This window comes from Peromyscus californicus, unplaced genomic scaffold (assembly GCF_007827085.1).
Source record: "Peromyscus californicus insignis strain IS unplaced genomic scaffold, ASM782708v3 Scaffold_5__1_contigs__length_169319896, whole genome shotgun sequence".
Classification (NCBI taxonomy): Eukaryota; Metazoa; Chordata; class Mammalia; order Rodentia; family Cricetidae; genus Peromyscus; species Peromyscus californicus.
In genome coordinates this window covers 87,154,365-87,169,344 of record NW_026294573.1, presented here as the reverse complement: position 1 = coordinate 87,169,344, position 14,980 = coordinate 87,154,365, and the positions used below count along the sequence as shown (strand labels likewise).

Sequence of the window (14,980 nt, the reverse complement as noted above, 5' to 3'; positions counted from 1 at the left end):
CTGGGCTCCCCAGGAACTAGATGTTCCCCAGTCTGTCTTGGCTGGCTCCTCGGGGCTCCATCCCTTCCCCTGCATGCCACAGTCCAGCACATTAATGGATGAGTTCTGGGCCTAGTGTCCTGGGTTGATAGAGCTGTGTTGCCCCTCATAGTATGATGTCTGATTATGGCCTCATTCATTCATCTGATGGCTGCCATCCATCCATCCGTTCTGATGGCTGCCATCCATCTCACACATTGGATGTCAGCTTTATGATTACAGAGCCCAACCCATGCTGTCTGTAGGAATGACCTTGGCTTCTTTTATTGCCCACAAGATGAGTACTAAGTATAGTTTTTAAGTAACCAGTACAAGGGTATTTCGCATCATCAACCCTGCTAAGGATCCTCTCTCAGCTACGTGCTCATGTGTGCTTGTGGGTGTGAGAGACACAGGTGGGCAGGCAGGGTCACATCCAGAGATACCTTCAGGGAGAGGGAGGGGCCAAGATACCATGTTATGCTCTGTTCTAGGGTGCGGGGTGGGGGGTGGGGGGGTGGGGGGGTGAGGTGCTGAGAAGACAGGAAGGCGGGGCTCCTTCTGCCCAGTTCTTTGTGAGCTGCCACCCTAGGAGCTTTCTGCTGAAGTGGAGCAGCATGGGATGGGCTGCCAGCCTGACTCTGAGACCACTGTCCACAGAATGGCACAGCCAGGCTTCGGGGTCCAGCACGGCGAGGGCACAACTGCTGCTTGCGGTAGTGGGGAAACGCTGTGGTGAAAAGTGGGTAACTCAGAATCTTCAACCCCAGCCCGCACAGCCACTAAGCTGTGAGCAGCTCTGCAGCCAGGATTCTTCCTGTGTGAGGAGTGTAAGAGTCCCCATCATCTGAGCTGCGGGGGAAGATTAAATGGACTAATACAGGCGAAGCTCTAAGCACAGGGCTTGGGCACAGAGTCTGTGTTCAGAAGAGGGGAGCCTAGAGTCAGCTTTTAGAACATTGCTGCGGGCCGGGCGGTGGCGGCGGCACACGCCTTTAATCCCAGCACTCTGTGAGTTCGGGGCCAGCCTGGGCTACAGAGTGAGTTCCAGGAAAGGCTCCAAAGCTACACAGAGAAACCTTGTCTCAAAAAACCAAAAAAAAAAAAAAAAAAAAGAACATTCTGGCTTCTGAAGATGGGCAGCTTTCAGCCCCGTTCTACAGATGAGGAAACCAAGGCTCAGAGAGCAGCAAGAACTTCCTCAGGGAAACCTAACCAGCCTGGGCTGGGACTAGAATTGGTCAGCTTTGTCTGTCGTTGAGACTACACTGTCTCCTCTCTCTTGGTTGATATCATGGGCACTTCTTGGCCACTGTGCTGTGGAGAGGAAGCTTAAGTCCTCTGTCTATCTCAGATTCCTCAGAGTTTGGTACACTGGGTGCCCCATAAAAGCATGTGTTTCCAGCTGTGCTGGACAATGATGTGAGAAAGACAGAGGCCACCACTCCCTGCCCCTGAGGGCAGCTACATTCTCAGTCAGCTGTGCTGACTGCAAGACCCTGAGTTCACATGCAGCTGTCCACTGGGACAGCGCAGCACAGGGGTGGGGGTGTGACAGGGGAGACTTGATGATTGGCTGGGTCTTGCTAGGGAGTGGCAGCCTCCGCTTTGCACTGCCCCAGCCCTGGGAGACCTCAGAATGAGTGTGGGGCTTATGGTGGAATCCACTGAGGATCCCAGAGTCAGGGGTGCTGCTAGGAAGGATTGGGACCTGGGGAATGGGCAGCCAGGGACCCAGGGATGACAATTTTAATTGAGCACAAGCCAGACTCTAACTAGCGCACACTTTCTGCTAAAGGATTGGCCAGCCGAGGACTCTCTTCTTGAGACATCCTTGGGGGAAAGTGGTTTAGGAAAATCATAGACTTTTCTATTTGATGGAAGCAAGAGAGTCAAGCCTCTCTTCTGAGTGGCGGTGGCCGGCTGAACCGGGTATGTGTTTGGGAAGGGCACTCACTCGCAGGAGGAGGAGGAAGAGGAGGAGGACAAGTAGGAGGAGGAGGGACGGGTGATGCAAGGATTTTGAAAAAAAAAAAAAAAAAGCTACCTCCATGTGGGAGGTGGAACCTGGTCATTTGGTTCTGCTTTTCCCAGCAGGTACCGCTCCCCTGGGGAACTTGGGTAAGTCCATAAATAGCTCTACTGACACAAAGGAGCTCTGTCTGGGGAAGGCAGCCGCTTGACACGCCGGCCGGCTGCCCGCCCGCCCTCGGGAGGAGCCGGGTGGAGACCCGGGCGGGTGGCCGGCAGCAGCCGCGGCTGGGAGTTGCCTGGGTCCTTGCCGGAGTGTGCTGGGTAGGTGCCTTGATGACAAAGGTGTGTGTGTGCGGTGGTGGTGGGCAGTGGGAGGGTAGTCTTGTTGGAGACACCCCGTGTCCCTGTTTCTATTGTTTCTTCCCCAGGGCAGCCATTGAGAGACATCTTGCAACCAAACAGGCTCTGTTCTGTTCTAGGGTGTGTGTGTGTGTGTGTGTGTGTGTGTGTGTGTGTGTGTGTGTGTGTGTGTCCCCGTATGTCTGTCTGTCTGTCTCAGGGGGTGGTAGCCCCTCAGGGTTAGGGGGCAGGCTTCTCCATTTCCGAGCTAGCCAGCAAGCTTTTCTTTCTAGGAGAGACAAGGAATGTTTGGTGACCAGTTGGGACACTGCATGGGGAAGGAGTGCTTAGCCAGCAGGGCTGGCTATTGTGTCAGGGATGCTGGCCACACATCAGGAGGCATTGGGGATGACAGTTCTTGTGTAGATCCCCTGGCTGGGGAAGAGCTGGACTCCTAAGCCTGTCTTGGGGAGTTAATGCTAGTCTCCTCCGAGATCTGCCTTTGGAAACACAAGCAGCCTTGCTGTGTGCCCCATGAGCTCAAAGCTACCTCCCTACCCTGCCAAGGGAAGAGCCTGCACCTGCTCCCTTGGCTCCAGCTGAGACCTACTCCCTCTCAGAGCTAGCCCCTGTAGTAGGCAGAGACCAATTCTTTTCTCAACTTGGAGGGTCCATGTCTTTACTCTTGTCCCAAAAGAACCCTAAGTCTTGGGCTAGAATGGGACCCTGAGCCCAGAGCGGGGAGAAGCCTCGGCTAAGTTCAAGCAGCAGGTCTGTGACTGAGCCCAATCAGGACTGAGGACCTTTGCCTCCCAGAAGAGTGAGGGCAGGACCGGACACATGGGAAGCCATTTCCCAGCCCCGAGCTACAGGATCCCGCTTGAGTCAAGACTCTTGACTTAATGCATAGCCAGCAGGCCCCTCAACAACTCCGGAGAACTGTTTCCCATCCAGATGGTCTCTGGCTTCGTACTGCGGTCACTTTGCTCCGTAGCAGGGTGGCCGGAGTGGCTGCACACCGCCAATGCAAGAGCTGCAGCAGCTTGCTCCTCTGACGCTGGCAGGATCTCAGCCAGAGTCAAAGTTTCCACCCAGGCCCTCTGAGTCCTCTGTGCCCAGCCAAGGGCCACCTCCCCTCTTCCTCAGCTCTAGCATGTGGCATGGCTTAGCCCCGGGCGGGGAGCCTCTAGGGAACCAAGTTGCAGAGTGGGGGCACGCACAGGCCCAGCCTGGCATCCGAGAAACAGGAACCTAGTGAGGATGGAGGCCATGGAGACAGTGACTCCCTGTCGGGAAGTCTCCAGGGCTTTGAGCCAGGATGCTCCATTAGGCTCCTGACTATAGGTGCTAGTTATCAATGAAAGTACCGCACTTCCCGGCTTGCCTGTCTGTCTTGCCAGTTTTCGCGCACGCTGTTTCATCGGCCAAGAAACCCCTCTTTTCCATTCTCTCTAGATCTTAATCTCACCTAAACCTCCATACCTGGAGTGAATACATCTGTCTGCTGGTGGTGGCATCTCTGGTGGCTGCTTGTGTCCTATTTATGCAGGATGTGGGTTTTATTCATCCCTTAGTCACCCACAAGCCCAGCTTTCTCCCAGGGCGTGGTTGGAGATGCCTTGGTGAGCAAGGATGTTTTTTCCCCCGAAGGACATGCTCTGATGTCCAGGTCAACTCAGACTGTCCATCCTGTCTCTGTGACTGGCAGGAGAGTGGGCACTGCCGGGAGAGGACCTGGCCAGAAGCTCCTTAGGATGAGCTTTAATCTCTGCCCATCAGTGTGATAATAGGAGGGCCAAGGAGTTGAAGGCTGGGTTTGATGGAGGCAGGGAGGCCTGCCTGGAGCCCTGGAAAGAGCCTGTTCAAGGGTCCTACTGTGCGGGGTGGTGACCATACCATAGTCCGGCCATCGATGGTAGAAGGGACAGCCCTGGATGGACCCATTGCACTCATGCCTTGTCCTTTGCACAGACTATGGGCGCTTGGAGTTCAGCTTCCTGGACCACTTTGGAATGGTCATTGCTTGGACTAGATCTTGAAGACGGGTTTTCTGCCGGGGGCTGCCTGGCTCTCTCAGAAGAGGCACAGCTGGGGAGGGAGGGCCCATGCCCAGCCAGATCCCCGGGGAACTTAAATGTTGCTTCCTATTTGGTTTCTGAGCCTCTGGAGCTGGTGGAGTCTGTTTACCTTCTGAATAGAGAAGGGATTGAGACAGAAAGGAACCACTCACCTGAGGTTACATGGAACCCAGGACTCTGGTTGCTCGGTCCATGTCTCTCCCCATTGCGCCGTACCTCAGGATATACGAGGTTTGTCTTGGAGCACTCTCTCTCTCTCTTTTGGACTTCCCAGTGACACACTCCTTTTGGACCCTTGGGCTTACTGACTGAGCTTGCTGATCTCTGGAAAAGCAGTGTGTGTGTGTGTGGCAGAGAAAGTCCAGGAGACCCAGCTGTTTCTCATACCTGCCCAGTGACTCTTAGGCAGATTCACCTATTTTTCTAGCTCAGTTCCCACTTTGGAGCAACCAGGGACAGGATCAGATATTGCTAGGCACGTTCCAGCCACTGGATTCTCTGGTTCTCTGCAGACCTAGGGCCAAGAGTCAGGGTCAAGACAAGGCTCAGCTTAGAAACAGTCTCTGACCTCAGGGCATCTTGCTCAGGCGCCTCTGGGTAGAAGCCCTTCTCATGCGAGCTGCAACCCAGGCTCCGGCTGGGAGGTTTGTTGTTGTTTGTGGAGCCCGTCGGTTTCCAAGATCTCATTGCTCAGGGAAAACCATCATTCCTCCCAGGGATAAACAAGGCTGCTTATGGCTCAACCCCCTAAGTCCGGGGAGGCTGGAGCCACTCACAGCAGGCCAGCTGGGCTCAGGCCCAGGGAGCTGATGCTTGGCTGCTCCCCACTCCACACCCCCTCCCACCTCGTAGAACCACTAGTGAGCAGAGTGAGCTGGAGGGGGAATGCACCACCAGCCCCTTGGGAAATCAGAAGGTCTAGGTACTGAGGAATGGATGGCAAGTCCCTGGTACCCTCTTCCCCCTGATGGTGGTCTGGTCATCACAGCAGATGTGTGGAGAGCCGCCAGGTGTACCCTCTACCCCAGATGGCCCAAGGGTCTTCCTTCTGGGCAAGATGGCCCAAGCTGCTGTCAGATAACCACCCAGACTCCTGGCTTAGGGAAATGGGCTGTGTGGTGAGTTACAGGGCATTGGATGGAGCGTTTACCATCTGCCCGGTTACTTGTTGGTATGTTAGCCTTGGTCTGATAGTGGAACATAGAGGCGGGTGGCAGAGGGTGAGGGAACATGAAGAGGGACAGAGAAAAGGCTGTGTGAGCCTCTGAGAGCCAAATGGCTGGCGGGAACCTTGAGACAAGGAGGTCAGGGAAGGAGCCATAGGTTCGAAGCTGCCATGGATTGTAACTGGTGTCCAGTCAGGACATGAAAACTTCCCTGAAGAGACTGTAGTTGACAGAGTTCCCAGTTGGTCCAAATAGCAACCTGGTTCTGTTCTCTTTACCTCTCCTTCTGTTCTTCCTTCTCTACCTCCCCCTTCTCCCTTTCTCCTCTCATCCCCCTCTCCTTTCCTATCATACCCATTAAGTGCCTTTGTATAACACCCTTTCTGGGTCTTGGAAGTGTCAACACAAAAGGCTCAATCTGTGATCTGAGACCCAGGCTGGGTAGGTAGGGGCTAGGGAGATGGATGTGTTGGTGGCCCATCGACAGTGCCCTGGAGAAGCATCGGATATATCCTGGGAGCCTCAGTGAAGCTTCCTAAGGACTGAGGCTGTCTGCTCGTGCGCATGCATACCTGTCCAAAGAGCAAGAACCCATCCTCGTTTCTCCACTCCCTGTCTATGGGGATGTGATTTGGGGCCTCTGTGTACAAATTGCCCTCCAGCCTCAGCCACACGCTCCCCCTTATCTCCAGAGGCTGTCTAATGTTGTCTTGTAGGGTGTGGCCTCTGGACTTAAGGGCAGTGACCCCACTTCACAGTATGTATCTCTCCTGCCGGTGGTTCCTCTGGCAGTTGTCAACCTCACTAGTCAAATGAGATGCAAAATGGAACTCTTAGATGAGGAAGAATCATGCCTGCGGATTCCAGGTCATCTCACGGAGGACCAGATGTCTTGTCTCATAGGTGGCTGTTGCCAAATACAGCCTTGTAGGCGAGGTGCTCAGGATGGGGGGACTGACACAGAAGGTGATGGGGGCAACAGCTTTTTGGAGGGGGATGGTTGGAATGTGTTGGAAAGGGGTATTAAAGATGGAGGTCTCGCAGAGGAGAGATCTGCTGTCTCCAGCAGAGAAGAGGCACAGTTAAGGGCTTTTCATTGTCTTTCCAGTGAACTTTTAAATGGAAGCCTAGTGTACCAGAGAAAGATGACAAGAATGCAGCTGATGGCTTTTCCCCAAAGGAACACCCCCGTTCAGGTCCAGAAGGAAAACATCCCACCCAGCGCACTGGGAGTGTCCCAGCGTGCCTTCCAGTCGCTGTGGTCCTGGTGTCTCTCACCGACTGCTTGCCTACCTACCATGTCCTTTGTGTCAATGGGGCCCCTGAGTAGACGTGCTCTCACGCTGACTTCTCCCCTCCAGCGCTCTCATGGTGATTCATCACCGTGTTGTCTCAAGTTTTATTATTTTGTTCACTCTATTACTGTTTCGTGTGCTTCTCTAGATGCGTGCCTCAGTTTACCCCTTATTCTACCTTTTGACAAACGTTTGGGGTATTTCTCACTCCAGGCTGCCGTGAGAAAGGTTGCAAGGGCTTCCTTGAACATGTCTTTTTGCAGCGCATCCCTCTTTCTTAGATATGCCTACAGTTTGCAACAACTGACTCACAGAGCTATGTATAATTAGCTGGGTAGATGCCATCACAATTTCCCAAAGCGTGACGCCGGTGCGCCGGCTTTCAAGCTGTGTGTGACCGTGCCTGTTGCCCCTCGTGCGCAGCCACACTACCGCTATCAGATACAGCGACATCTAATTATGTTTTTAATTTACATTTCCTTGATGACTCATTAGGTTGTGGGCCTTTACATATGCTAATTGCTCATTTGGGTAACCGCGGGCAAAGCCCCTGTTCAAGCCTTCTCCTCACTTTGCTGTTGGAGCATGTCAGCCCCGCTTCCCCACAGTTTTGTGAGCGCTTAAAAAATATTCTGGATGTGTTTGTGTTCCTTATTGGCTAAACACACTGAGAATATGTTTCCAAGTCTGGGACTCATCTTTTTATTCTTGTCAGGGAATATTTGAAGAAAAGAGGTTCTCGATTCTAATACAGTCCAATCTGTTAACTTTTTTTTTTAAATGGGCTCCAAGTTCAGAGAAAGACCTTGCCTTGATAAAGTGGAGAATAATTGAGGAGACAGTAACAATGTCAACTTTGACCCTCCGTACACCCGCACGTAAATGCTCACCCAAACTCGTGTGTGTCCACACACATGCACACACTCATATCACACATATGTACACATTCAAAATAAAAAACAAAAACATTAATAAGTAAAACCCAATACAATGTGAATTCTAGATTGCATCAGTTACCCCCATCTGTGTGGATATCAGTAAGTTTAGTTATTGTTATATAATATTGTTCTGAGGATAATGACAAAGAAGAAAAGTTTATACATTTTCACTACAGATGAATTTTTTTTTTAATTTTCGACCTGTGGTTGGCTGACTCTGCAGACATGAAACCCGCAGATATGGTGGGCCTTCTGAAGTTTTAATCGTTTTATGTTACATATTTAGACCTGAAACCCATTTGGAATAGGTTGTTCTGCACAGTGTGATGCAGAAGTCCAGATTCATCTTCCCTGAGGAGATGCTTAACTTATCAAAAAGACTATCCTTTCTTATTGTGGGACATTGTCACCCCGTCAGAAATCAAGAGAACCAGATGCAGACATGTGGCCGGGTGGGCTGAGCTGTGGAAGGATGAACACAGCTGTTCAGGTTGATGGGGCGGTGGGAGGTGTTCGGACGTGAGTGACAGAGCCGGTACAGGTGTAGAGTGCCTGAGAGAGTGTCTGTCCGCGAAACCGTAAATGGATTGGATTGGCTGGGGTGCTGTGGAGCTGGGGACAAGGAGATGCATTAGTGGTGATGTCTGTGGGACAGAGCACGTGCCATTTCTCACACAGCACTTGAGCATCTGCAGATTTAGCCACCTCTAGGGGTTAGAGAGTTCAGAACAGGAGAATGATTTGCTTAGGTTCGTGTGAGACTAAGGGGGTGGGAGTCCCATGACGTGGATAGCTGGAAGATGGGTTTGGAGCAGACCCAACCAAACCCAGCCCAGCATCACCCCTCCCAGAGATGGTGCATCTGTTTGGACTCAGTGGTATGAGGCAGGCATGTGCCTGAGGGCCTGCCAAGGTGACCTTCAGCTACAGGGCTGCAGCTGAGTCTAGCGTCCAGTTGTACACTCCAGCCTTCTATTGCCTCCAATGTTAGCCACCAGGGCCCCCAGCACCACAGGCCCTGGAGGTGGAGGAGCAATGCAAACAGATTAGGCAGGTGTCCTGGAAAGAGCCGGGCCATGCATCAGGTCAAGATCTGACCCCTCTGAGCAGGCAGACATCCTGGAAGAATGATACTCAGCAGAGGAGTGAAGTGGCCTAGGTCTCACAGGGAGCCCAAATGACCGAACCCAGGAGAAGGCTAAGGGTATAGACAGGCCCCTTCCTGTGACTCTGAGGCCTTTGGTACAGGCCTCAGTTTCCTGCCTTGAGCTAAGCAGCTGCAAATACTCCTATTCTAGGTTGTTATAAGGACCAGAATGTGTTAAGTGCTCTGTCCCAGAACTGAACGCAGGGGCGTGAGCTGACAGTGTCAGTGACGTTGATGCTGATAGGCTAGGAATATGATTGCAGGATTTGTAGGTGCTTACCGAGCACCTGTGACGAGTCAGGCCCATGTCTTATGCTTTATGTGGAGCTCTGCTAGGATGTGGGGACTTGGCGTTTGAGTCACTGTGCTTCATACTAGGCAGCCCCAGCCTTTAAAGAGGTCAAGCGCTTGCGCACTGATCTTAGAGGTGGTGGAGATGGGATTCGAACCCCGATTTGCCCCACTTCTTCACCACGATGAATTTCTGTCCCGTCATTTCTGGCTTTCAGGGTGATCCCGTTCACTAAGCTATTGCTTAGCAAAGTGTAGTTGGGGGCTGGCCCATGGCGCCCACCTGTGAGCAGAGGACACCGTGGCATGCTGCACACTGCTGTACACCAGGCTCTTCCTCCACCTACCCCACCGGGGCACACTCGCTTCAGCACATGATTAGGAAATGGGCATCAACTCCAACTTCCCCACCTAGTCTCAGTTGCCAGCCTCATGACCACAGAGTTATTTTTGCCCTTTCCTGGGGCCTTCTGGGTACGTCAGAGCTTTTTTTGTTCCTGGTTGACGAACCTAGAGCAGAATGGTGTAGGAAGGCCTTATTTGGAGTGGACTCTGGGAAGGAGTTGGTTTAGGAGGGTCTCTAGGTATGTGGCATTTTAAACCACACTCCTATCGGACTCACACACACACAGTGGACTCAGACTCCTGCCCTCCTGTGACCAGTCACTTGGAACAAGGGCAGGTCGTGCCTGTGTCACGGCTCACTATTGCCCAGCACAATGTCTACCCCATGGGCACTCAGGAGAAGTCCTTGGTAGGAAGGGCGGAAGAAGGGAAGCAACTGAGGTCAGGATAGACCATGAAGGAATGAGAAAGAGAAGGTTTTGAAGGGTGTGTGTGTGTGTGTGTGTGTGTGTGTGTGTCTGTGTGTGCTGTGTATGTACATGTGAGTGCATGCGAAGAGCTCTACTGCCTCAAGTCCTCTTCCTGTGTGCCCCTGTGAGCCCCAGCCCCAGCCGATTGTTCCTTCAGATGCCCTGGCTGACTGACGGGCTCTAGGCCACTCTAGGCTCCCTTGCCAGGGCCTCCCCTGTGCTGTCTCTGTGGGCCAGGCAGGCCCCTGCTTTGGCTCATGAAGATTGGAGCCCTGGCTCCCTTCCTACCCTCGCTCCTCAGAGTTACTCAGCAAATGCCTACAGAACCCAGCCACATGCCAAGGCCTGTGCCAGGCACTGGCGCCAAAGACCAACGAGATCCATGCCTGCCCTGAAGGGGCCAGGTCTCTAGGGGGAGAGACCTAGGTGAAGGACCAGGTCAACCTCTCCCTACCCAGCCCTGCCTCGGGGGCTGTGGAAACTCAGAGGGAGGTGGGAGGGTGGCCAGGGCTCTCAGGGGGAGGGAAGGGAGAAGGGAGGGGAGGGGACAGGAGACTCGATGTGCAGCTGGAGACAACTCGGAGCACAGGGCTCCACAGGGCAGGGCCTGGGCATGTGTAGGAACCAGAACCTCGCCCTGAAAACTGTCTGCTTGGCGCTGGAGGGATCAGGAAGGTGGGTCTAGAGATAGTGGAAATGGATCCTAAGGATGGCGGCGGCGGCGGCGGCGGGATTGGGAATTGTTAACTGCGGCTCACCCACCACCATGACCCACCTTTCCTTGTTTCCACTCACTTCCAGCAACCCTAGGAGGTCAGGATCATTGGCCCCATTCTGAAAATAAACAGACTCAGAGGTCAAGTGATTCGCGCAAGATCAAAAAGCAAACAAGTAAAAGAAACCCTGAGGGAAGAGGGGAGAGTAGGCCAGGACATGGTCCCATGAGCCCAGTGCTGCTCTCAGAGTGAGGTTGGGACTCCCCAGCACACCCGAACCCCTGCCTCATCAAAGAACAGGACCGTCCCCAGCAGTCTACGCTGTCTCCAACCGCGTTGGAGGCCCGGATCCTTCGTCTCCCCTCCCCATTTCCTCCTTCCTAAGCCTCACCTGCCTTTCTTGCTGCCTCAGCTCCCGCAGCCCCCGGGGCGAGGCTGGGGTGGAGAGAGGTTGGCCTGGCTCTTCATTCCAGGCTCTCCTGCACAGACCTCTAAGGCAGGGATGTGTTTTGCCGCCGTTTGGCTCCCGTGCCTGGCTCAAGCCTTGGCGCATGGCTGGGCTCTGTGAGAGTTTTCTGAGTTACTCTAGGGGATGGGGGGTGGGGAGTGAGCCAGGGCCGGGTCCTGACAAGTGAGGGAAGGGCCTGCCTGACCACTGGGGAAGTGCGACCAGGTCCTGGCAGGGAAGCCTGGAGCCCTCTATGGGGACCTTCCAGTGGAGACCTAACGTCGGCTCATAGGGTCTTCCAGGGTCTTCCAGGGCTACAGAGTTTGGACTCAGAAGCACTGGGGAAGTCACGTGAGAGTTCTAAACAGAGAAGTGGTTAAGTTCAGACTTCCACAAGACAGTTTTTTTTTTTTTCCCCAGTATAACACAAAGAACGGCCAGAGAGATCTGGGCTGCCATTGGGAGCGCCACACAATTTGGATGGAGTTAACGTGGTATGAATGCAGAGAGAGTGGAAAGATTCTTAAAAAAAAAAATCAATAAGCTTTGTTTTCTAGCACAGTTTTGGGAATGGAGCAGAAAGTGTAGTGTGTCCTGCTTTGTCCTTTGTCCCCTGGGTTCAGCCTACCACTTGCCCGAGGGTTGCCTGAGGTTTGATGAGGAACCATCCTGAGGATTTGGTGCCTGGCCCCAGGTTTGGGGTGAGGTGGTAGTGAGAGATCCAGACGAAAGAATGATGGACAGGACTCTGTTTGAGCAACTGGTGGCGGCATCATACAGGGGCCCCAGAGGAGGAATGAACTCAAAATTCACTCAGTCTGGGGCACAGGAAGCTGGTAGAGCTGAATAGATTTCCAGAAAGTGGGCTCCAACTCCATCCCTAAGCCGCACGCCATGTGCCCTCCCTGACACTTTTGGAATAAATTGCTTGGTCCGCCTCCTCTGAGTGAGCCTTCTCTGCCCTCTGTGCCATCAGAGGGCCTCCCAATACCCCACTCCTCCTCACAGCAGGATGTAGCTCTCCTTTACGCTGCAGGCTGTGGCCAGTGTTGATCTTGTGCTTTTTTTGAGTGACCACTTGGTTGAAGACTGTCCTTCCCTCCCAGCCTGGAAGCACAGTTGTGTCCACGGAGCCTGGGACGGTGTTTGGCTGCAAAGTACTTCTGTGAGGCTCTGGTAAAAGCTACCCATGGACTCTAGCCTCAGGAGAGGAGTGGTTTGAAAATGCAGAGGGTGTTCTAGACTAGAAGTGGATAGTTCATGAGGGAGGTGCGGGGCTAAGATGAGGGACCTGGAGCAGATCCTGATGGACAGGAAGAGTAGTCTATGATGGATCAGAGCAGGGCTCAGTGGACCAGTCAGGAAATCTGCAGGCAGGTTCCAAGGCCAGCAGTGTTGGGAGTGGCCACGGCTACCATTTACAGGCTACTTATGTGGCCACACAGTGTTGAACTCTGGATGCATGATAGCTCATTTATTTTTCTTATCAGCACCATGATCAAGTTGTTCTTAATCCCATATTACAGCTGAGGAGACAGAGACACAGAAACTCTAAGCCTAAGGTCCCTCAGCCAGAAAGGATGAAGCAGGTTCAGTATCTAAAGCTGTCACCACTGTGGGGGCTTGTTGTTACCCTGGTATGGAGGGCTAAGCTGGTGGCGGAGGCAGAGGTTGGGGCTCTAGGCTCTGTGTCTAGGGGCCACTCCTCGGGGAGCTGGCTGAGGTTGGATGGAGGAAGCTGGGTATGGGTCGAGTGCCTAAGGTCTGCGGAAGTCGGTGTGGAACCAGAGACCCAGAAGCTGGAGGCCCGTGGACCCGAAGCCCTTGAAGGGACAACCCAGTACAAACACAGCCCCCCCCCCAGGAGTTCTGAGGTCCTTTCCTAGTCTTGGGCAACTTCCTGGCTCCAAGAATGGACTCTTTTCGTGGCTTCTCTGCACCATGGCAGAGAAGAACAGGTAGCCAGAGACACTAGGGTTAGCAAATGCTGGAGGGAGGACCCAGTTCTCTGGCTCTCCAGCCAGTGCTCATTCGGAAACATTCTGACTTATGTGAGGGCCACCCTGAGACAGGCGAACACCACATCTGCACTCCCAGAGCAGGAAGTGGTTTCTGAGGGCATATGTTGTGCCTGGCATCCAATGGTGGCAATGAATCATCGGCATGAGAACCCCAGGTCACCTGTGGGGTCAACGGGGATGGCTCCACAGGCAGCAGCTGTGTGGTACTGGGCAGGTCGCTTCCAGCAGCCTACAGCTACCTCTGAAACCTAGTAGCTGGTGTGTGTGTGTGTGGGGGGGGTGTCTGAGGTCAGCAGCCACAGCTGGTATGAGCAGGAGCTCCTGGGCATCATCGATGCCAACCTTCCTCAGCCTGTTACAAGCTCTGGATTGCATTTGGGAGAGGATTTGATTAGGCTCTGGGCAATGGCTCCATTTAGAGGTCCTGGCTCATTTCCTGTGGCTGCTAGCAGGCGAGACAAAGGCAGAATTAACCCTGTTCCAGCCTAGCCAAAGAAATGATGGATGGAGGGAAACGGACCAGGAGGGATATGGACCCTCTGGGGGTGAGACTTAATGACCTGACAGACCAGGCTAGTCTCCCTGGGGCACCCTGGCTAGATTCTTGTCACCCCAGCCTGTTACAGCAGCTTCCAAATTGGGTATCCTCGACTACTTGCACTTCCTTTACTGGAGCGCTCAACACACCCCTTGTCTAGCCTCTATTTTATCTCTTCCTTGAGGTCTATATGACTTGTTCCCGGCTGCCTTCCAGTGCCTGTGAATAAGTGAGTCCATGTGTCCTGCCCCCAGGTTCTCCCAGCACTGCCCAGAGCAGGTTTGACGTAGATAATTCTTCCCATGTCATTCTCTCTGACAGGACAATCTATACTCGCCATTTATCCCGAGTCCTCTCTCTTTTGCCCTGTTTGTATCCCCTCCTGCCATTTCACACTCCTGGGGTTCTCAGGTCTCCTGTAAGTTTCTCTAGAGGATGGTCTCAAGCCACTGCCACTCCAGGTAGCTCTCCCAGGAACGCTGGCCTGACCAAACCTGTCCACGGTGGTCACAGAACGCACAGATCCTGCCTGGGAGCTTGGCACGGAACGAAGAGTTCTGGGCCCTGTATGCAAAGCACTGACTCTGTAGATGAGCCTTGGGCATGCTCACAGCCTGCTCCCTCCCCCTCGAGACCCCCACCTTGTATGTGAGAGGCCTGGGACGGGAGACAGGAGTTTTAATCCTGCACGAGTCTCCGCCTTCTTAGGTAATTCTCTCACTGCCCCCCGGGCCTCGGCTCCCCATCTCTAACATGAGACCACTAATAGCCGCCATGGTATCAGTGTGTCTCCTGGGCTAGACGCGGTGAAGAAACTGATCGAGGCATTGCCGCGCATAACCACCAGGCTCCTGAAAGCCCTTCCTGGCTGATCCTCAGGGTACACCCTTGCTGCAACAGCACTTCCCCTCCTGGTTTTGTTTGGTTTGGCCTCAGACTAGGGCTGAGTCGACTACGGAGGCAGGCTGACTTGCATTTCTGGTTTGGGGCTTGTTGCCGTACTTTCCCTAAGGGGATAGGGCCGGTTCTGCCAATAGGCACCTGTGGGACAGACAGGCCTAGGCCCTTCCCCGAGGCCCCCAGGAAAGGGGAAATTCACTTGACTCTTGTGTTAGTTTCATTCTGTGCCAGGCCCTGAGGCACCCAGCGGCTGCTTCCTTCCATCTTTCCCCAAGGACCGTAAGAGGCAAGTAGAG

General features: G+C 53.6%; 1 protein-coding gene across 9 annotated transcripts in view; it reads left to right on the top strand.

Moving 5' to 3' along the window:
• The window catches only part of Rgs3 (regulator of G protein signaling 3), a 125,505-nt gene that overhangs the window by 93,308 nt on the left and 17,217 nt on the right, over positions 1–14,980 (top strand). The window contains exon 1 of one of the 9 annotated variants that reach the window (XM_052718833.1): positions 1,660–1,950. The exons of 6 other annotated variants lie outside the window; for them this stretch is intronic. The gene's annotated coding sequence lies outside the window, so the exon portion shown is untranslated. Of the gene's footprint in view, positions 1–1,659; positions 1,951–2,046; positions 2,140–2,167; positions 2,314–14,980 lie in introns of those variants that run through there. 2 more of the 9 variants (XM_052718832.1, XM_052718831.1) reach the window with 2 other exon arrangements.